At 37.1% G+C, this 24,634-nt stretch overlaps 1 protein-coding gene across 2 annotated transcripts in view; it reads left to right on the plus strand.

The window, feature by feature from the left end:
* Nucleotides 1-24,634, plus strand: part of EDIL3 (EGF like repeats and discoidin domains 3) — a 432,319-nt gene that overhangs the window by 341,766 nt on the left and 65,919 nt on the right. The window lies entirely within an intron of this gene.

The raw sequence follows: 24,634 nt of genomic DNA on the forward strand, positions 1-24,634 counted from the left end.
ATTTCCCTTCCATTTTATCTCCTCTACCTCAAAGCAACTCTGTAGTCCTCAGCCCTGGCTGCACATTAAAGTCACCTGGGGGCTTAAAAAAATTCCCATGCCCAACCTCTGTCCAGATGTATTAGATCAGAATCCCGGAATGGTGCCCCATTACTGTCATTTTATTGAAACTCCCTCAGTCATGCTAATGTGCAAACAAGGCTGGAAATCACTCATGGTCACAAATTTATTTCAACTACAAGAATCTTTGACCCCTTTATTAAGGATTACCTTTATCAAATATCCTTTTTTTTTTTTTATCAAGGATCCTTTATCAAGTATTACCTCTGATTACACCCCCTACCTCATCTGATCTTCAGTTATATGCAACCTGAGAGACAGGTTGATTCTCTCACTTCTTCCTACTCATTATCTACAAAGAAGGTTAGGTATCTCTTAATTCTAGAAAAATATAACTCAAAGCATAATCCTATATTTCTTTTCCCTCCACCACCAAAAGATAAATTTCATCCCATTCACTTCCTCAACTTCTATCACTGCTAATTCTCTTTCCTTCCAAAGGTGCCCACATCTTGCCACTTCTCTCCCCATCAGTTACCATGTGGCATGCCCAGACAGAAACTTGGACACAAATCCAAAAGCAGTAGAGCCAACCTAATGTGCTTATATAGGACACCAGGATTTTTTCAAGACATATTACTTGGGTTTACTTGGTTCAGAGACCAATAACCAACATAACTAACAGGGTTTCTTTATGTATGACTTTATTATGATATAAGCCAAGATTCACCAAAAATTCTACAGTTAAATTGAATTGTGTTTTCCTAAACAATTAACACTGATCCTAATATTAACTTCATTGCTTCCTCATTAGGTAATTGATGGTATTTAGCCATATTAGGCTAAGAAAATATTCAATCTTGATTTTGCCCAGAATATTTTACAATTTATTATTGTCTATTTTTCAATGGTAATTTTCTTACATATGTATTTAATCAATGCCCATTATGTGCTGTGCTAAGCACTTTATGTACACAATTTCATTTAATTTTCAAAATAGTCTTATAAGGAAAGTTTTTTGAAACTGAGGACCAGATAAATAACTTGCTCAAGGCCACATGACTAATATATAGTAGAATTAAGATTCAGATTTACATGTCCGATTCTGAATCATATTGCCCTTTCCATTATAACTCACTACATTTCCCAAAGACAAGATTTAGGAACCATTGACAGATTTTAAGTCAAAGAGTGACATGTTATATTTGCATATCAGAATGATTAGTCTGTTAGCTGTGTGAAGGATGAACTGGGAGGATAGAGACATAAGACAGGAAGACAAGTTAGGAAAAAAAAATTGTAAAGGTAAGTGGAAGATAATAAGGCCCTGAGTGTAGTAGAGGCAGTAGGAGTGGGAATTGGCAGGGAGAAAACTGGAAGAGCAAATTAAGAGGTATAATTAGTAGCCCTGCATGACCAGTAGTATATAAGATTGTTTTTACATGTCACCAGGTAGTTTCCGAGAAAGCAAATCTTAATTTGGCAAAGAACATGGAAGATTATTCTTGGGACAACAAAATTCATATAAAACATGGTAGTAGAAATGCCCAGCAGGTAGACTAAAGTGATTAAAATGTTGTCTTCAGTTAGGGGAAAGCAAACTAGAATTTGAAAGTTCCTAGCAAATAACTTCACAGAGGGTTAAATTCCTCAAGAAGAATGTACAGCATGAAAAGAGAAGAGGGTCAAAGGCAATGGACACCAGTGCTACAAAGCATCTTCAGGATCTATCCCTTTTATTCCACTCCAGTTCCTACTTTCTAGGTACAGGCTCATATTACCTGTGCAATCTCCTATGCATTAATTTCTCCAGTTTTTTACTACTTTCTTCTCATCCTGCTCCACTCTCTATCTCCATCTAGTATGCACTTGACTATCAGATTAATTATCTCACTGATCAGAATGTTCAGACTCTCTTTCAAAGTCTTCCCACCTGTCCAAATTTACATTCTAATGCTAGTTCATGAGTGTTTTACACTTAATCAAAATGGACAGTGTCCCAGAAGAATCTCTGGGCATTTTCCATCTCCATGTTTGGATTATGCTTTATCTTTTGGAAGGATACCAACTACTCCATAAAAACTTCTTATAACCCAGATAGGAGCAAGTTTTCCTTCTCTGAATTCTTATAGCATGTGTTTGAAGATTGGTGTATTTATTATTTCTCTCTAATTCAACAATTGTTTTGAACACTTGTACCACAGATTCTTCTAGGGGAATAAACATGAGAGACATAGACCTTACTCTTTAGGAGTTTATAATCCAGTAGGATCTTTATTTGTGGATACTCATATAGTAACCAACACATACTATTCTATATGATAATGTCTTTATATTGTACAAACATAAACTAATATAATCTAGCTTGAGTTCAAATGATACCAGAGCTTAAAGCAAGATGCTCTCACATGAGTCATTTTGAACCTAAATATTAAGACCTTTTATTCATTTAAGTGCTTAGTAGACAACATATCAGGATAGCTGCAGCTGTTTAATTGGTTTTAAGATAAGTATTTGGAGATGATTTTTTTCTAATTCATAAAGAAAATTAGTTAGAAATAATCAAATAAAAATAAAATTAGCTGTGGCTAAAACCAAATATAGTAAAATCTGTATTGTCTAAATATTAATAGAGTAATCAAATATTTCTGAAAAAAAAGTTAGAACTGATAAATTTAAGCCAGGAAAATTGGATTTAGTAGAAATGCCCCCCCCCCCAAAAAAAAGACACAGTGGCAGCAGGTTAAACACTATAATTTTATATGAAAAATAAAAGATAAGTGAATTGAATGTTGTAAAATTTATTTAAAGAAGAATTGATCCAATAAAATAATTTGAAGAAAATAAAAAAGAGAAACATTTTCTCTGAAAAGAAAACTGATTAAAGAATTAAACTGGCTCAAAGCAATTTACTGCAGAAAATGCTTTCTTATGAAAGCATCAATGTTAGCATAATTCTGATGAAGTATTTGGATTCAAAACATCTGTGGGATCAAAACAGGAATCTTATATTCTACAAGAGTGATACCATGCAAAATTCAGTGTGCATATGAATCACCTGCGCATTCTGTTAAAAGGCAGATTCTGAGTCAGTACATCTTGGAGAGAGGCCGGATACTCTGCAGTTCTAACCAGCTCTCAGGTGATGCCACTTTGAGTAGAAGGGGACTAGGGACCTCCCTTTGAGTAGAAAGGTACTAGGATTTCTCATGGAATCGAATTTATATCTTCATCAGGCAACTAGACCAAACTAATAAGCCATTACTCAGTCCCAATTTTTTTGAGAAAATTTGATTAACGCCGTTTGAGTGAAGCAGCAAAGGGTACAAAGGACACATAGTAAACTCATGGTGGCAAAAGCCCAGTCTTTTGCATATAGTTACAAAGGAAGGGACAACTCCTTTTCTTTAATAAACATGGTTTTGCTGAATACTGAATGTTGAATGTTGTGTTGGCGTGTAATATGGTATGTAGTTGTGGAAGCCATCTTGGGATATTGAAGGAAGCCAGTTGAAGGGATAAAATCAATATTCTCAAGATGGTAGGGTGACAAAAGTAGGAAGAACTTGTGTCTTTGGGGAGGCTAATGAGCCCCTCAATTAACCAATCCTGGAGCAACCCGATTTTAAGACTTCATGTTATGTGAAATAATAAATTTCACGATATAGTTAAGCCATTATGGATTAAGTTTTTCAGCTACTTAAAGCTCAAAGCATCACACAGCTAGAAGGTACCAGGTTCATGATCAAAACCCATAGATTATGACTCCCTATTCAGTCTCTTTCTTCCTACTCCAGGTTTTGCCACGCTGCCTAAGTGATAAACTACAAAGTGACCAGGTTCTGAACTTAAACATCTATACTCTGAAAAGTGCCTGGCTCAGGGCATTAGGTATGGTGGGTGCTTAGCACATAGACATTAAATGAATGAATAGTGATTGAAAATTTGAGGTATTACAGGACAGAAGGAAAAAGCAAATGAAACACTGATGCTAAGGAGAGTTTATTAAAACATTTTTCTTGGCTATACGAAATAATGTTTGATTTAAAGTAGACTGTTAAGAATTATGTTAAAGGACTATATTGTACTTTAAAAGTGATTGAAAATTAATTAACAGAGGAAATTTTCCCAGAAAATAGCTGCAATACCTTTGAGAATCGTATACCGTGAAGAGTCTTAGTTTATAGCATGCCTGAGTCAGGCCAATTAGGAGTGAAGTACAGTTACAGATTTTGCATTGCCTCTTAGAAGGTTTGCCTGGTATAAACACCAAGGCTAATCTGTGTGGAAATAATCTCTAAATCCTGGAAATTGGGTTATAGGCCATCATTGACAGCTCAGAGCAAGTAAAATTTTAATGCACCTCATATAAATGAAAACATTAAAATTAATTATTCAAATTTAATCTGCTTTTCAGCTTTACAGAAAGATGTAAGTTTAAATTGAGCAATGCTATTGTGTCATTTGAACTGTAATCTTGCAAGTGATTTAAATATTGAAATAATTTTTCAGGTTTTGTCTTTTTTGGTTGATAATGGGATGATTTGTCATTTTGCCCTATGTTAGCTAGTAATTGGGTCCACAGTATACAATAAAGAAGAAAGGCCTAATGAGACAGGTTAATAGGAACCTTGACACCCAACTGTTTCTTATAAAGAACACATCTCTTCAGCTTCAAATTTGAATACAATCTAAATAGTCAAATACATTTTTTGCATTTACATTTAACATGTTATTACAGGGTGTGTGAGGCAGTATTCAGGCAAATAGCCTATACTTAAACTTTTTGTGCAATCTTGAAATTGTTAAATCATTAGAAACATTCACATCAAAATATTGCTTCATAGCTATCTTATTCCAAAGGACAAGATTTTATGATACGTTACTAGTACTTGGACTAAATTTGTGCTATCCAATATCTATTTGTTCTTGAACTCATATAGGACTAAAATAAACTTAAATATTTACAAAAGGTACTTAATGTTCCACTCCATACATTACTGTATGATATAAAGAGCATAAATAATTTCCACAATTTACTAAGTCTTAGAATATAAAGAATGAATTTGTCAGTCATTTCTTTAGCTCATTTTTAAAATCCACTCATTTTCTCTTCCAAATTTATTATTATTTATCTTTAGTTTTAATGCACTTCTTTTGCATTGGACATTTTTCTCCTTTTTTAAAATTTTTAAAATATTTCAATGTATTTTTATTGAATGAGTCTTTAAACTCCATAGTGCTTTACAATTTTCAAAAGTTTCATACACATGATTTCATATAATCCCATAATAACATTTTTTTCTCCTTGATTTACTTTTAACTCTTTTTAAAAATACAAGTAATTTTTTTCCTTATTCTACCTAAAAGTAGAAACTGTTAGCATGTACACCATGACTGTTTACTGGTATACTTATGTAGTCTTTTAGTAAAGAAATGTAAAAGAATTAGAAAGATATTTCTCTAATACAATTGTTCTACAGGGGAAGATGATTTATGTATATATTTAGACCTTTCCCATCAAATATTACTGTTCTTGTTGAGAGAAGCAGCTAGTTATATAGATAGATGAATCACTGGGACAGATGTCACATGGGGTGTTTGTGTGTGCGTGTGTCTGTGTATGTGTGTGTGTGTGTGTGTGTGTGTGTATATGTGTGTAACCAACTTGTTACATCCCATTGCAAAGTTAACCATATCGAGGGTCAAGATTTCTTTAGAAGAGAATGACCACTTTAACCCTGTAAAAATTATTCCTCTAAAAGTCAAAGAGATGCAAAGAAGGATTGATTTTAAATAGTCAATAAACCCGTTCCCTTGTAAATGTAACCCCCTCTGGACTTATCTCAATGGCTGCCATTTAGATTGCTAGATTGTAATAAGAAATGAGTTTGACCTGACATTTTATTCCTTAATTCAGCAAACTATCTCTGGAGAAATGGCCCATGAGAAAGCAATCTTCTTAATCCATATTTCCTTTGGGTGAATATAAATTTGAGTCATTCCCGATCCATTCAAGTATCCTAAAGTATTAAAGGAATTAATAGCTGAGTATAAGGCTCAGATGAGGGTGAAATCTGTTGTAAGCATCTAAGAAGTACCTCTCTGTATATGTAAAAGGTATATTGTATATTGTACCAAAACAGCATTTTACAAAGCATTATGTTTAGAAAGCTAATACTGAAGGAAATACATGAGATTATAAAAGGAAAGCCTTTTTTTTCTGCACAAAGTTAAATCTACAGTTTAACACACTAATACGCATGAATATCAGGGAAGGGCCATTAATTGCAGTGTTCCCCACGCTGATTTAGCCAAGGAGCCCTTTGGTTGCAAAGCACTTTTGCCAGCCCATTGCTCTGTGGAGTAGCCCCAGGGTCTCCCAAGAAGGTCTTACCAGAAAGCTAGACTAAATTAGAACACAAGTTCCAAGGACTCAGAAACAGAACCAAAGATTCAGCTAGAACCAGCATGATTAGCCTACTTTGGGCTTCTTTTTCAAATTTATGTTGCTAGCAAACCAGATGAAAATAGGTCTTGCATATCCAACCCTTCACTTGTAATTACTTAAAAACCCAAGAAAGGTGTGTTAGACTCCCTGTGTTATATCCCTCTTCTGCATTTTAAGAGAGGAATGAGAGTCTTTGCGATATACATTACAACCAGCCCCAGGGGCAGAGTTTCCCTTTACCTTTTGGAGATTTGAAATTTTGTAATTCTGAAGTTAATAACTTTCTAACACCACTGGAGAAAGGCTTGCCTCAGAAGACCTGAACAGTTCTTTGAATGGGGAAACTTATGAGCTTCCCCAGTTACTCCAGCTGAAGGTAGAGGACATCATAAGGAGTGAGTGAGAGAAGCCAGGTACTGATGGTACCTTATGATTCTTGGGAATAGAACAAGGTTGAGTGTAAGGACAAATGTGAGAGTCAGGACAGCAGTAGAGAGATTCACTGAGCATTTCATTCATGCCCCTCTTGCCTACCAGTTTGTTAAACTCAGAGAGATTAGAAGAACCAGACATCCCTCTTGTCATTAAGGGAATTAGTCAGCTTGGGGAAATAGGGGTTAAAAATATCAGGAAGTTTTCTTAGCCATCATTGCTTCATGAATCTCAACAAGGATTTGTATGGTTGCCTAATAAAGCAGATGCTGCACTGAGGCAAAGGTTTTAGAAAAATATCAGATGAAGAGTCTCATATCATGTTGCTGCAAATGGCATTATTTCATTCTTTTTTATGGCTGAATAATATTTCATTCTATATATACACCACATCTTCTCTATCCATTAATCTGTCAGTGGACATTTAGGTTGCTTCCATGTCTTGCCTATTGTAAATAGTGCCACTATGAACATTGGGGTGCATGTATCTTTTCAAATTAGAGTTTTTGTCTTTTTCAGATATATGCCCAGTAGTGGGATTGCTGGGTCGTATGGTAGTTCTATTTTTAGTTTTTTAAGGAACCTCCATACTCTTCTGCATAGTGGCTGTATCCATTTACATTCCCAACAACAGTGCAAGAGGGTTCCCTTTTCTCCACACCCTCTCCAGCATTTATTGTTTGTAGATTTTTTGATCATGGCCATTCTGACCAGTGTGAGTTGGTACCTCATTGTAGTTTTGATTTGCATTTCTCTAATGATTAGTGGTGTTGAGGATCCTTTCATGTGTTTGCTGGCAATCTGTGTATCTTCTTTGGAGAAATGTCGATTTAGGTCTTCTGCCCATTTTTGGGTTGGGTTGTTTGTTTCTTTGATATTGAGCTGCATGAGCTGCTTGTGTATTTTGGAGATTAATCCTTTGTCTGTGGCTTCGTTTGCAAATATTTTCTCCCATTCTGAGGGTTGTCTTTTCATCTTGTTTATGTTTTCCTTTGCTGTGCGAAAGCTTTTAACTTTCATTAGGTCCCATTTGTTTTTGTTTTTATTTCCATTTCTCTAGGAGGTGGGTCAAAAAGGATCTTGCTGTGACTTATGTCATAGAGTGTTCTTCCTATGTTTCCCTCTAAGAGTTTTATAGTGTCTGGCCTTACATTTAGGTCTTTAATCCATTTTGAGTTTATTTTTGTGTATGGTGTTAGGAAGTGTTTTAATTTCATTCTTTTACATGTAGCTGTCCAGTTTTCCCAGCACCACTTATTGAAGAGGCTGTCTTTTCTCCATTGTATACTCTTGCCCCCTTTATCAAAGATAAGGTGACCATATTGCATGGGTTTATCTCTGGGCTTTCTATCCTGTTCCATTGATCTATATTTCTGTTTTTGTGCCAGTACCATACTGTCTTGATTACTGTAGCTTTGTAGTGTAGTCTGAAGTCAGGGAGCCTGATTCCTCCAGCTCCATTTTTCTTTCTGAAGATTGCTTTGGCTATTCGGGGCCTTTTGTGTTTCCATACAAATTGTGAAATTTTTTGTTCTAGTTCTGTGAAAGAAGGGCATATACTTTTGAACAGTAAGGTCTGGGTATGAATTCACATTCTTCCACAAAAACTTTAACTCCAGATAGCCAGATTAATCTCATTTAGGTAATGTTTCCTCATCTCTTTATTTATAATTTTTTAAAGAAATCTGCTAGCTCCTTCAGAGGATCCTTGAAAGGATTAAATTTGGCTTTTTATATAAGAGAAGAGTTTAGGGTAGTTTCAAGACTCGTGTTGTTAGTTCTTTCTATGACCACCACCCATCTTGACTCACACTTTGTTTCTATAGCAGCAGTTGGGTAGCCTTCAGCAAGAAGTATAGCAATCCAAGTGGAGGAAATAACTTTACTGCAAATGGGTTACATGTGTCCAGACAGCAGAGACTACAAGTATCACACCTTTACTGTAATAAATTCCACAATGCTCTTGTTTGTTTGAAGTTCTCTTTGTTTCCAACATAATATTTTGAGCCCCTATAGCATCCTGTATTTCTACCTTTCCTTAAGCCAACTATAAAAATGTTTATTTATTATCCTTGCAAAATAATAAGCTTCAGAAGTTCAGGGATTCTGGCCTACTGAAGTGTAGTATAAAGCAAAGTAGATCAGAATTCAAGGGGCCTCCATTTTAGTCTCAGCCCTACCAACAAGTACAGAAATCTTCGGCAGTTTCTCAATTTCTGTATTTTTTTAAATAAGAAGGTTGGACAAATAATCTGAAACCTTTTCAGCTCTAATAACCTTAGGACTTTTAAATCATCTGTTATCTCATATATTCTTAACACAAAGCCTTTACACTCGATGAATATCTGTTGAACTAGATGAATTACAGCACCTGTCAAATATGAAATACAATACGGAATATAAATTCAGAACATTAATTTCCACACATTTCACAACACTGGGATCAGAAAAGGCTTTAGACGAAGAAGGGAAATAAATGAGATAAGCTTTATTAGAGCTAACCAGGGTTTTGGTGTGCATGAAGATAAACTAGACTTATGCTCAACTTTGGCTTAAACATTCTCCTTTGGCTACAAATCTCATCACACGCCATTCAGAGCAAATTTGCTGTATGAACTGTAACACATATGGTAATAAACAGATTTAACAAATGACAAAGGTATAGAAGAAAAGTAGTTCTCTAGAAAAGCTGTACTTCTAAATGAAAACTCTCAAGGCTGTGCCACAATTTTAACATTTGCTTCTTAAGAGAACTTCTGCTATTCATATGAATCTTTTCATTTCTTAAAGGTTTCTCAGCCTGGTTCATTTTTTTAATAGAAGTTCCATGAGGTTTTTGTGCTGATGAAAACCTTATTTTCCTCACCCTATTTCAACACCAGCCAGCCATGTTCCTATGCATGTACTCTTGTGATATTTCTCACTATAAATTGATGATATACATTATTATTTGCTTCATCTAAGTCAAGGGATTTTCTTCATACCATACTGAGAGTTTTGTTAGGAAAACATGCATTTTTGGTATACAAATAATCTTGTTTTTTTTTAAATTTTCATTTTAGGAATCAAATACTTTTATTTAATTGATTCCAAGTTCTTATTTGCAACCTTTGGGGAAAAAATGGGTGACCTATACCTAGAAAAGAAACTTAGGAGTAAATTCTAGAATGAAGGTATGGGTCTGTGCTAAAATATTGGCCTAAGAACCGGAGTCTAGCATTTCAGTCTGAGCTATGCCACCTGTTAGGGAGTAGTCTTATTCACTTCCCCTTTGTAGTAGATGAGTCGTACCATTTATCCAGCTCTAACATGCCATTGTATTATTGGGATATACCTGCTTTTCTCTTCAACTTAGATTTTTTTCCCTTCAGAAGTGCTTCACTCACAAAGAGTGTTTTCTACTTCTCAGAAAGCCATGCTTATGAAGCAGTCACTAGCTCTACCCTGTTGGGTCCCAAGTGTACCACATACTAAAATCACTCTTCAGCTCATCGAAGTGACCTAGGTCATTCATCTGTAAAAGAAGAACAGTACATTTTGTAATCATCAGAAGTAGCAGGTCTACAAAACTGCTCTATGGTACAGAGGTCACTATGCACTCTGCCCTGCCTCCTTCTGTTTTTAACTGCAAATCTTATTGTAGCCAAGATGCAGGACACAACAATTTCTGGTATTATTTGGTTATCCAGAGCTCCTTATCTGTTCTTCAGTTAGCCAAACCCACAGCCAGCTGACCCACAGACAGAGAAAAGTAGTTTCCTTGGTTAGTTAGGTAGTTAGCTAGTTTTTCTTTCCTTTCCTTTTTTTTTTCTCTTTGATTCTTGTTAAAGCAGCTTTTCATTTCACATTATACTTCATTAGAGAGTCTAATTTTTAGTCACAAATGTGATCAAAGACTTTTCTAAAGTGACTTAACTGTTCTAGACAACTGATATGACAGTTACGTGCTCTCGGAAGAATAGTGAAAGTAGCACATTGAAAATCCTGTTAAGCATAATGGAGTCAAGATTTTTTTTAACCAAGTGAAATATTATCTTACAGAGTAGATATAGAGCTGTCCAATTATTAGGGTTCCAGATTTTGAAGCTTAGAAAGTCAAAAACAATATCTGTAGATGTGGCTGATTTTAAGGTGCATCATGTCTCATTAAAAACAGAGAAAGAACAAAATAGCTTTCAGTTTATTACAATTCAATCTGTATGATGTAACATCATTGGATTGGCTAACTTTTCAACCAAATTGATTCGTACTTCAGCATTTTGTTAATTCCACTTAAGAGTTATGCCCCAGAAAACAGATTAGATTTACAAAATATTTTGTTCCAGAAGATATTCCCTTAATGTATATTATACTGGTATATGAGACTACATTAAAATGGAAGATGTACTTTTTAAGCTTCTGTTCTTAGAAATAAAATAAGCATAATAGGTTAAAAATCCTTCCTGAAAAGGTTTTCTTATCATTTAAAAATTATATTTGTAAAGCAATTTAGAACGTTTTTAAATTCTTTAAATCTGCCAGCCATATGTTCTTTAATTAGGAGGAAACTCTAGTAAGATTGGAAGTGCACATTTTATCTGAACACAGTAAAAATCTTCATATAAATGGAAATGTACCTAATAGATTTTATATATTCAGTTAGAGTCATGGAAAATGAAAGCTATTTGTAGAGTAATGAGCTTGGCTTCTTCAGTTGGGAAAAAAATTAAATCATATCTGGAAGGATTTGGAATTTCTTTGATTACTTTATCAGCTCTTTCAGTAGGTTAGGATAGAGTAATTATAATTTTAAAATATGCCTTAAACCATGGAGAACAGCAAATTGAGAAACTGTGTTTACAGTTACAAATGGAATGTTTTCAATTCAGTGGGAAGCTGGTCCACTATGCTCAAAATCTGTGTAATTTTTTAAATGCAATTTAAAAAAAACAAAAAGCCTTGGTACAGTCAATATTAAACAGGCATTATTCCAAATGCCATTGGACTGTGTTTCTAATGTGAGCATGAACATTTGTTTAAATCCAAACAGTTTGTTTTATGGAATTGATATTTGTCACTTGAACTCAGAATGAGGTCAATGTCGTGACACCTGGACTGTACCCTGTCTGGTGACAGTCCTGTAGGAATTAACCAATTGCAGTGGTAGGCAGAATGCTAGGATTTCCATAGAAGTTATCTTTGATCTCCACAAAAACTACGAAAAGTAAGTCTCATCATCACTGTTTACAAGTCAACAAAGGAAAAAAAAAAAACCCCACAGGTTTGGAGAGGTAAGTAGCTTGCCTAAGATCACACAGTTAGCTAATTAAGGGCAGACTTGCTATTCTAGTCAGTCCAAGTCGTAGTCTGTCTAACTCCAAATCACATCCTCTTCCCTCATCTATCATGCTGGTTCTTAAGGGAACCCTACCTGTCAGGCCTTCCTTTTTCAATTCTTTCTGGAAGGATGGATATGAATAATTACAGTTTATTCAACCAACATTTACTGAGTACATTCCATGTGCTGGGCATCATGCTAAGCACTGGGAATAAAGGGAAGACTCAGATGCACCAAATCCCTACCCTCATGGAACTTACACTCTAGCAGACAGGATGCCAATCAGTCAACAAAGAGTTTAAATTAATGATAATGCCAGGTAGTGAAAAATGCCATAAAGTAAATCCCAAACAGGGCAAAACTGGTAAAATTGAGTAAGGGTGCATGTGCATATGTACGCATGCATAGAAGTGGGGTTGCTATTTTAGTAGGATAGTCAGAGGGGCCACCTCTTTAAAGACTTGAGGTTAGAATAGATACTTGAATGGAGTGAGGAAGCAAGGCTTGCAAAGTAAGTTCTTGGGGAGAAAGGCAAAAGCTAAGGCTCTAAGGCAGGAATAAACTGGTGTACTAGAGAAAACAGAAGAACATCACGGTCAGAGAGTGTAAGCAAGTCAGACACACGTGTAGTTGAGGTTGGAAAGGTGGGTAGGGCGCATACCACACAAGGCCACCTGCTTTGCTTTGTGTGTGATGAGAAGTCACTGGAGACTCTAAACCAGGAGGAAGGAATCTGAGCCATGTATGGTTTTTAAAGATGATATTGGCAACTATGAAGAGGACTGACTATAGAAGGGCAAGAATAAAAGCAGTGAGACCAGTTAGGATCATCTAAGAGAACAGTACAGTATTCAAATGAGAGAGGATTTTGAACTTGGGTGACAGCAGTGGAGATAAGAAGTAGAGAGACTCAGATTAAGTTTTGAAGGTGGACTTCTAAAGCCTTGATAGAGTGAATGAATGTAGGGTTTGAGAGCAAAGAGAGATCAAGTATGATTTCTAGGTTTTTGGCTGATTACCAAGATAGGGAAGATTAGGAGAAGAGCAAGTTTAGCATTTTGTGGGTCTGTAGTGGATGGTGATGTAGCTGACTAAAGAAGTGTAAGGACGCAGATGATGTGAAATATCATTAAAGGCAAAGGCAATGTTACATAAAGCAGTTGGTAGCACAGCAGGCTACAGTCAAGAGACTTGGCTCTGCCAGCGCCCCAGGGTTCTTCCCGGGGCATAGATGAAACCTCCCACGCTGAGATGCGATATGAAGCCATTTTCGGGGGGGCTTTCTGACTCCCATTGCACACATGACCCCCCCACCCTGTTCTGGAGACTCTCGTTATGTGCCACCTTCTCACCGGGGTAGATTTACTTTTGACTGAAGTCTAGGTCTGTTTCCCAGAAGCACTCCTGGCTGCCTCAGGCTTCAAGTGTAGCTGAAATTCTCTCCTGTAGGGGAGAATGTGATTGAATGTAAGTGTGAATTGCCTCTTAGACATGCATTTATAAAACCCCCAGTGCTAGCAGATCCCAGATATAGTCAATGCATGAAGAACATGATAGAATTAGCAATACCATGAGGGATATTATCTATGTAAATGAAAAAGAATACTTACTCGAGAGAATGCCTATGCTTTGTAAACTGAGAAGCACAAAACAGTATACAGCATTACTAACATTAAATAATACCTGTGAAACTAGACAAGAATATGAAAGAAACTGTACCTTACACTTGTAAAAGCAACTACAACCACACATTTAAATTTTGAAGGAAATAGAACCTGTCCTGGAAAGGTAATCTGGAAGAATTAATAATACGTTTGAAGGAGAGGACAACGTAGTACAGTAAACGAAGACAAAGCTGGAGAAAATGAACAGCCTGACATAGTATGAGTGAAAAGTACAAGCAAAATGTTACAAAGAATGAGATTATATGAGTAGAAAGAATGATTGTTATAAAGTCCCCAGATTTCTGCAGGGAGCTCAGTTTGGTGCTCTATGATGACCTAGATGGGTGGGATGGGGGGGGAGGGAGGTCCAAGAGGGAGGGGGTATATGTATACATATAGCTGATTCACTTTGTTGTACAGCAGAAACTAACACAACATTGTAAAAGCAACTATACCCCAATTAAAAAAAAAAAAAAGAAATGCATGTGAGGTAGTTGTAGGAAAAGGTTAATTTGATATAGAAATTACTCAGAAAGGCATACTCTAGTATTAAGAAAGAGGAAGAAATGGGAAGTTCGGATGTGAAACTTGTATTTCAAACGCAACCCAACCATGCACGTGAAAATAAGTACTCAGTGAGTTCCTGGGAGGCAGGGACCTCGCTGTTACAAGCATGAGTCTTGGCATCTGCCAGACTGAGTCCCAGGTAGGCCACCTGCTTGCTGTGTGACTTGCGGGAGCTGCCTAACCTCACTATGCTCAGTTCCCACCTTTTTGGAATAGGGATAATTACGCCTGACCTAACGAATTGTTGTCCGTGAAATAAATAACAGGATAGAACTTGACCCTGTGCCTGAATTGGTGGTAGTGGGCTGCCATCTGGGCCAGGGCCAGCGCCAGGGTCAGGGTCAGGGTCAGGGCCAATGTGGTGAAAAGAAAGACTGAATGTGGCATTGATGACCATCCTGCCTGGTCAGTGGAAAAGTTCTCCCTTCTCATCACTTCAGGCATCTGATTCCAGTTGTAGTTTTCAGCAATTTCTAGAGACCTTCCAGTTTCCAGCCATCTAATTCCCCTTTATAAAGGCGCGTGTGCTTTTATAAAGGTTCACTTTGAGGTGTGTGCAGCAGCCTATTCATGACAGTGTTTTTTACTCTTGACATTTCTCAATGTCATTAATCTCACAAGTTCTTAACTCAAATGTTAGCCTCATTAAATGAAATACTCATCTACTTATAATTTTGCTTAATAACCTGACAATAATGTTAGCATGCTCAGATTATTTCTACAGATGATCATATCACAGGTTGATAGTGACTTCGATGTGTTAAAGATATTTGTTATTCAAAACAAAGGCTTAATAAGGCCCAGGGAGGGAAAACACCAACTCTTCATATTGCAGTCTGAGTCTTCCAAGTTCAGAAAGAATGTCAGGAGATCCCACTGGCTCCTTCTGTTCTTGGCCCTAAATCAAATGATCATCAGGTTATTGATTATCACTTCCATAATTTCCCAGTTACGATATTTGTATAATATGAACAAAGTCAAATGGAAATAAGCCTCATTAAGCAGATTTTTATCAAGAAAATGGCTGTCTTTATTTTTCCTATTTTGGCCAAAAGTTTAAAATGAAACAAAAAAAAAACAGACAACCTGAGGGGGCCCACCGAGTTCAGATATGTATATTTAACAATCCCAGATGCAGCTTTTTAACGTGAGACTCCAAGATATCCCCTCTCTGCCTTGCCATTAATAGTCAACCAACTATTCATTACCTTCATTTTTTCACATTCCTCTCATCTCCTGCTCACTCTTCTGCCCCATCACTTTGAAACTTTCAGCGAGATCATATCAGCAATCAAGATTTTACATTTGACGTAGGAAGTGCCTTCTTGTTGTGGAAATAATAATATGTTCTCTTTCTTCTAACCTTTTGGCTAATCCTTTCTGGTATGTTTTTAGGGATATTCTTTCTGTTGCCCAATACTCCTTCTTCTGCCTTCTCTGCCATTCAAATTACATGCTTCCCCTGGGGTAACATAATCCACTCTTAATCCTTTGTAAACAACTCTATTTTGATGACTCCCAAATTTCTAGCTGTAGACCCACTATCCAAATACCACTAGATAATATCACTTGTATGTCCTCAGATATTTTAAATTCAACATGCTCGACCAGTTGCTTACCTTTTCTATCCAAATTCAATCCTTATTTTCAGGGATTGGGTCCACCAACTACCCAAATGCCCAAGCCAGAAATTTAAGAGTATCTGAGATTTCTCCGTCTCTCATACCTACACCCTCTTGGTTCTCTGTATTCACTTAGTCACTAAATCTGTTCACATTTTTCATATTACTATCCCATATATGTGTGTACTTTTCCCCACCCTCATTGCCACTGTCTAGTTTAAGTAATCATCCTTTTTCCCTTTAACTGCTACAGTAGGCTTCTAAGTGGTCTTCCTGCTTCAATACTTGCTCTCTGCCAAAAATTTCTCCATATAACAGCTGAGGGGATCATACTAAAATACAAAACCAATGCTCTTCATCATTATCTTGTAGAAGGCCCAACTCCTTTATATAGCATTATCTGCCTATCAGTATCCAACCTCTGCACATTTCTCATGCCTCATTTCCAGTGACATTTAATGGGACATTAAACTCTGCCTTCTGCCCATACTAACCAGTATGTGCCTGCAGTTCCCGGTACAGGACAGATCCGTCCTTCCTCCAGCCCTTTGCCCATGTTGTTTCCTCTGCCTGGAAGGCTGTCTTCCTGCCTGTTCACTTGGCTGGTTACAAGCTGTCTTCCAGAACAGTGCTTCTCAAGCTTTCCTATACATACAAATCACCTGGAGGTCTGGTTAAAATACAGATTTGTTTCAATGGGTCCAGACTGGGCACAAGATTCTGTATTTCTAAAAATTGCTTCCGGATGATGGCAACAGTCTGGTAGGTGACACTCTGACTAGGAAGGTTCTAGAACTCACTTCAGATATCACTCATTCTGGGAAGACTTGCCTGACCTTTTAGGTTAGAAAGCTGCTTTTATTATAACATGTGGAGTATTCCCACATATCACAGCACTCATGACCTTGTATTGTTACTGCCTGTTTATTGTGATGTTACCTCCCTCTAATGGACCAGCAACATCATCGTACATCACAGCGTTTTGCCGAAGGTTTTACTTTCGTTTTGGGTTCGAAGGATTCGTTAGCAAAAAGACACGACTCGTCACACAAATAGACAATTTCAACTTAACTTCAATAGAAAATCATTCAAAAGAGAGAAACAGAAATGAAAAGGGAAAGAAAAGTAAAAGCATGTACATCACCAAATTGGGCCGACACCTACATCCAGACTCAGACAGCGCTGGGAAGTACCGAAAACAGCAATCTGGAGTCCCAGTCGGGAAAGGTTCCAGGCAGTGCGTCCACTCTGCGAGTGAGACTTCAAGTTGCAGTTTAGGGGAGTCTCGCTTATAATACCAGGCAGCAAACTGATATCGTCAGTTTGCGTGCAAATATGCAGCTCTAGGTTTCTTCAACAATGCTGTTTATCTCATTTCGTGTATCATAAGAGTTTCTAGACCCCCGGGAACTGGCCAGGTCCCCGAGGCTCAGGAAATTCCACGATCCACTCCCTTCTTTTTCTTCGGTGCCGCTGTACTCGCTGGGGGCAGGCTCACTAGCAGGCACGCAGTCCAGGCAAGGTCACGAGTTGGTTAGAGACCTAATAGCGTCTCTGAAGCCTGAACAAGCCTACTTCCGTTTCAGTCTTCCTGACCCACAGTATGCCCAGAACACTCTGGATCTGCTACAGTGTGTCCCACACTGATACTGGTCCTTGCCGTTACTGCTGCTATGTCTGCTTTTGTTCCTTCATCACCTGCAGTGCTGGCTCTCAGTTGGAGAATACTCACATTTTCTATGGTGAGTGCATTTTCTGGCACCATCAGAGTTTTGTGCTGCTCTGGAAGCCATGTTCTCTCTCCTGTTCTATATCCTTCCACATGTCGGGGTGAGAGAAGGGGTACTTGCATTCCTTTCAGTCAGAGTAGATTCTGCTTGAATACCAAAGTAGAAGGCACAGCTATAGTTATCCAGAAATATAGTCATCATGAACATTCTTGTTCAATAACGTAATGTGAGATTTTACTACTTAATCAGTCTGTGTCCAATATTATTCGAAAGGTTTACACTTGTCCGATGGCACTTACATAATATGTTGGCTGGCATGCTTGTAGGAACAGCTAAAGTCAATCAGAGCTACCTTGCCCTCTTCTCATCTAGATTATTCATCTCAAAATATCTTTAGGTTTACCCGGGATCATTAAATTTTACTACTGAAATGAGAGAAGCTTAAGATTACTCATAAACAGGTCAGGGGAAAATATGAACATAGTAGCTATACTTTATGCTTCCTAATTGATCAATTACAGAAGCCAAGGTAAATTTAAGGTACACATTGTCTTAGCTCATTATGGATAAAAATACATCTGTCAAGAACATAATCAGACTCACAGCCTTGCTTACTGGGTAGGAGGGAGAATGAGCCTTCATAAAAGTTAAGGCATTTTCTGTTCTCAGCTGGAAATTTTGAGCAGGAGAGGAATAGGCAAATGAATAAAACATGGTAATGGAATGTAATAAAGCAGAAATTGAAACATATCCACTAAGTAAGATCACAGATAGCATACAAATTTCACTGACCATTAAAATGACTCATCAGGCAAGATTATGATATTTTTAATCCCTAAAGTGACTACGTGATGCGTTACAGAGTTTGGATTTTATTAAAAATGTTAAGAGTATATGAAAATGGATTAAAATTTCAACTTCCTAGATTTGACATTTATTTTTAGCATGTAACAGCTCAGCAGTTTTAATTATTATTGCCAGATAATTCTACTCTTTAGACTGCTGTAGAAATAACTTTGCAAATTGTTCATCAGTTATATGCCAGATACTGGTGCAGGGACACTGTAGAAAATGACATCTGTAGAATAAATGCCTTCCCTTAGCTTCTCACCCTTCTCCCCTATATATAAATGTAGTGACTCCCAGCCAGAGTCCTGTAAACCTGTTATTAGGGAGCAGGAGAGGAGAGAGGAGGGCTGGAGGGTTTGCTAGGGTACTTTGGATTCCTAACATATTGAGTGTTGTCGCCAGGATTTTAAAAAATGTATATAAGTATTGCGGTTAGGAATTAAATTAAAATGCATTTAAAAGTGTCACTGGATTCTTAAGTGCTTATTTTCACATTATGTCTTTTATCAATAAACAGGTATTGTAAGTAAAATTACCACTATAAAGAAAGGGAAAAGACAACCCAAACTGTGTGTGTGAGTGTATGTTTAATCCCAATTGTTCCTGCAATGGAAGAGACAGTATTTTTCGCTTACCAACAGTCCAGATAAATAAGATATAAAGGGAGGGAGGGAGGGAGGGAGGGAGGAAGGAAGGGAGAAAAGGAAGGAAGGAAGGAAGGAAGGAAGGAAGGAAGGAAGGAAGGAAGGAAGGAAGGAAGGAAGGAAGGAAGGAAGGGGTTAGAAATTGTGGAAAGACTTTTACACATAACTGTATTTTCTAATTTGGCCAAATTTTAAGTAATTCCAATGAGAAACAAGTTTCCTTGAAAAACAAAATGAGAAATGTTTTTCTCTGCACATTATTTAGGTGGAAATACATCCAGTAGATCCAGGTTTTCTCTCCAGCCAAGAAGTGATTTGGAAAGAACTAAGCAATGTGGTGTTGGTAAACAGTGTTTTTTCTCATAAAATGCCAGCCAAAAAGAGAATCTATAACAATTACCAAACTCCAAATTTAAGACTTTATTCGGATCTTTCTTTCTGTCAGCCAGTATAGGAAAAAAGTTATTAAATGGGTGCTTTTAACATTTGTTTGAGTATAGAGGAAAAAAATGAAACTTTTAAAACAAACTGTTTTTTTGCTAAATAAAAACCTTTGCAGGATAGCCTGAAATGGTAGAATAAATGAAATGGGGGGGGGGGAAGTGTTGTGAAATTGTCCCCAGTGGATTTCTGTAAGTTCAGTTTCAAATACTCTTCCAAAAAGTAACTTGATAATCAAAATCTCTTCTATTTAACATAGTCTGCTGATGATATAAGTATAGCAGGTATATAGTTATTGAAAAAGAATCTGATTATCTGAAAGTATCTTATAAATTGTTTCATACCCCTAGCTCTGTGGGATGATCTAAGACTATTTGCACCATGAAGGAAGCACAAAATGCTTAAATACAAAAATGATGGCGATATATAATTTGCAAGGTTTCCAGTTATGTCCTAATTTAAAGTAACCATGTTATGAAACAGTGTTACCACATTCCCCTTGAGGGAACTGCACATAGTTCTGGAGAGCCTTAGGGAGTAGAGTGGCCAAGAATTGAATCAGAAGAGGAAGGGTACAATATGAGCAATAACAGAAGATGTCAGAACTATTTTAAATTGGTAGTTTTCTAGTTATATACCTCAGAACTCCAGACTGCCTTAGAGGGTGCAAAGTGGGTGCTAGAGGGCAAAGGAAGGACTCAAAAGTGAGTTTAGGGAGGCCTTGCTCCCCTCCTCACTCACTCTGAATAGTCCAGTTGCAGACTCAGGTTCCATGGAAGATTATGTTTGCAAAAATAAGGTGTAACCTAAATTATATGCAAATAAATCATTCCTCATTTTGTTTTTCAAAGAAATTTGTTTCCTATTGGGATTACTTTAAAATTCAGCATGCTTGAATACCATTGGTTTAGAATTTAAGAAGGTCTATGGCAGGTGGATGAGGGGATTCAATAGAAATGATCTGAAGATTCTCTCCACTCTTCCCTTTAATATGATTAAAGGATATCATTTACAGAATGGAAGGGTAAGGATGCAGATAGGAGAAAGTAGTGCACCTCTAGGGTTTCTTAATTTAAAGGGAAATGGAGGAGAATATGTGTGGTTTATAATAAAACACCATTTGTCACATTACTTTGATTTTGTTTTATTCATGGATTTTTTTTAAAAATTCAAATAATATTAACAAGGTTGTGAAATCTTTATGTTCAACAAAGGGAAGCATGCCTTTTATAAAGGCAAGAAATATTGCTTTACTATAATTAAGGTTTTGCTTTTAGGGAAGTTTATTACCACTTGGGCTCTTTTATTCCTTCCTCACTGGAATTATTCATCCTAATGTTTCATATTAGTGACTATTTTAAGATATTCTCTTATTTAGGTAAATTGAATCTTCTAAAACAGCAACTGGTAATTCCACAGATACTTCAGCAGTAGTTGATTTGGGTAGGCACTTAATCTGGACCAAAATTTTAAAGCTTTATGTTTGTATATTACTAACCCAGAAGACAAAACTAAATAATCATTAACTAATTAATCAAACAATATCATTTTAAAAATAGTTTGATAGTCATAACTTTCAGAATGTGATAATAAAATATTAGCCAACAATAATATTTCTGTACCATTAAAAATGAATTTATGTATAATAAAACATCTTCCATTTTCCCAGGCTGCACTTTGTTTAAGATAATTGAACAGTGAAAAAAAAAAAACCCTGAAATACGTGCATATATCACAGTGTCTTCATTGATAAAGTACCTTAAAACTGGAATTGGCTATGAACTTAATAACTTGAATATAAACATATTTTCAGTATTAGATGCTTGCAAAATTTGCTATTTATTTACTTGCCTCCGTCTCTTCCTTGCTACTTTGTTAACCAGTGTCTAGATGGCAATATCTTGAATCTTTGATTGAAATAGTCATTGTAAGACCATGTATTATGAAGATAGTTTTGAGGATTAAGAGTGTGTTTAGTCTTGATTATGAACGCTCATGAAGCATATTGTCTAAATTGACCTGATAATGGTCAAATCAGTTTTTTTTTTTGTTGCTTGTTTCTTTGTAATGAGTATCTTTAAAAGACTTTGCAGCAGCAGACACAGCCCAAGGCAGCCTGGAAATCCACACTGATGGCAGTAGGGCTCTCTCACTTCCAGATGACCCCCCGAGGCTGGATTCTTTCTGGTTTCTCTGAACAGCTGAGCATCATGATTTTGTGTCTATGGAACAAATGTGGATTTTTTTAACTAAAGAATTTATAAAGTGGACTTCTGAACACAGTTATCATATTCTTTCAATTCTTTGCTGCTATGAACTGGCTTGGAGTTACACAAAATCTACCTTTAGGTGCTTTTATAGGTCCATGCTGTGAACTGCCATCTAGAAATGTAGCACTGTAACAATAGCACTTCGTATCTACCATCATTCTTGCATCATTGAATCCTTATGTGTTGCACCTGCTAAGCTTTGTGAAACCTCCAAAGGCCTACTAATAGATTGCAGAGCATATCTGAATTTACAAGTTTGCCAAATGTGGACGACAAATAGATTCACTGAAGCGGGGGATGTGAGTATACTCACAATTCGACATGGGGAACTCCGGGGAGATAGGCTCCTTTGGCCAAGACATCAGGGGGAAGGATAGCAGTAAGGAAAACCCACATTCTGCCTATGATAAGGGTGGCAGATAGTCAAAGTATATGTCAGCATCTTGCCAAAGCCTAAGAGGTGCTATTTGTAACTGTGAGTGCAATTACATACAACCCCGTTTCCCCTCACCCCCTTACCCAGTGCCATCAACACCAAGTTGTCCAGATACCGTGTTCCCTGTGCTGTTTAACTCATGGCCAAGATTAATTGGTAGTGAGTGGCTAAGAGATTCTGATCGTATGTGCAGTGTTGAGAACATTGAACATGTTAACTTTCATAAGGTTCATGTGAATTTAAATAAAAGTGAGAAAATAAGAGTTGTGATCAAAGAAGAAAAAACATGTTGTTGGATGAAATTGGAAGCAGATGGTGAATCGATGAGGCAAATACAGTAAGAAAGAGTGATTGGTTACCAGAAAGTACATCTAGATTTTTCTAATCAAAAAAAGATTTAACGACTTCATTGTACTCTTACCCTTAATAAAAGAGAATTTTACAATGTCAAAGCTCACTGTTTATGCTATTAGGAAAAGTAGAGTTTTTGCAGTTTAACTAGGTAAGGAAAGAAAGTGGGAGTAGACCAGTTGCTATAGGGTTTCTGAGCAAAGCTGTGAAATGAAATATGCAATACAGGGACAGCACTTAAGAAGCAAGCAACATAAATGTTTAATAGGAAGGAAAGATTCAGAATCTGAAAAATACAGGATAAGTTGAAATGACTTTGCATTCTAAAGGTATGCTGAACAGCAATGCTTCACATTACATTCACAAATACAGGTCTTTACTCTTCGTAAATAATACAGAACACTCTTATGCTATCCATTCCCCTGTGCCCTTCACTTAATCTGTTGCCTTCATCCTTTTCTCTATTACTTGACATCTAATCATTTCATCATCTTTCTGACTTCTTCCTGTTATCTGGTATATTAGTTTTCTGTTGCCAAATAACAAATTATTACAAGCTAAAACAATGCATGTTTATTTTGTCATATTTCTGTGGGTCAGGGGGTCTAGTAACTGGGTCCTCTGTTCAGGGACTCAGAATGATGCAGTCGAGGTGTCAATTGGGCTGTATTCACATCTGGAAGCTTGACTGGGGAAAAATCTGCTTCCAGGCTAATTCAGATTGTTGTCAGACTTCATTTGCTTGTTGCTATATGAGTGCCCAGCTGCTTTGCTGCCTGTCAGCTGGAGGCTGCCCTCATGTGCTAGAGGACACATTTAGTTGCTAGAGGCCATGTTCTAGAGGTAGCCCACAGTTTCCTGCCACGTAGATTTCTCAACATGGTCTCTGAATTTAGAAAGCCACTAGAAGAAACTCTAGCTGCAACCTGCTAAGAGTCTTATATAATGTGATGTGAACAGGAACTGAAATCCCATTTTGTTTGTCATTTTCTATTGGTTAGAAGCAAGTCACTGGTCTTGCCTGCACTCGGTGGAGGGGAATATACAACAGTGTGGACAGCAGGGAGGGTGAAATCATGGGGCCACCCGAAAGCCCACGGGCCACACCTAAAGTCTATACTTTAGTCAGATACCTCTTAGAAGATCCATTTATCTCTTTAGCCATCCTGTATCCCCTTGTGTCCTTTGTCCCCTTTCACTCAAAGGACTGATCCCAAAGCACACTCTATAAAGGCTCAAAATAACCATCAGGAACATTCCATCTCCCCTTCCCCCAAAATAAAGAGTAATACATATTTCAAGATAGCATCAGCAAGGGAAAAAAATCAGAACATTTCTCTTGGCAATATATCTCCTCTGTCTGGGAGCCATCTCCATTCTGCAGAGCTGTTAGCAAAGCCTCACATTTGGACAGTGGGAACAGAGGCAACCCTCGCACATGGGGTGGGGGAGCGGAGCAAAAAGGAAGTTAGTGAGATTCCAGATCTTCATCTAATGGGACTAATCTGTTCTTGTATCTGGAAGAGGAAGAGCAGATGGAGAGGAGCTGCTGCTTCTCTCTGCTTAGCATTTGTTAAAACGTAAGAGAAATTATATTTCTCCACAAGCTCAGTTCCTAGTGTTTAAGCACCTAAGGAAGAACTGGTAACTCCACAGCTAGGGATTCAATTATCCTGAACCTCATGAAGTGAAAGTAAGCAATCTGAAGTTTACTCTGTAACCCTAAATCAATTTGTGAATAAAAGCCTTAATATTTGATTTAGTTTTATCTTAAAATCATCTTCCCCCGACTTAAAAATA

Source organism: Balaenoptera physalus (assembly GCF_965194825.1).
Source record: "Balaenoptera physalus genome assembly, chromosome: 3".
NCBI classification, from domain to species: Eukaryota; Metazoa; Chordata; class Mammalia; order Artiodactyla; family Balaenopteridae; genus Balaenoptera; species Balaenoptera physalus.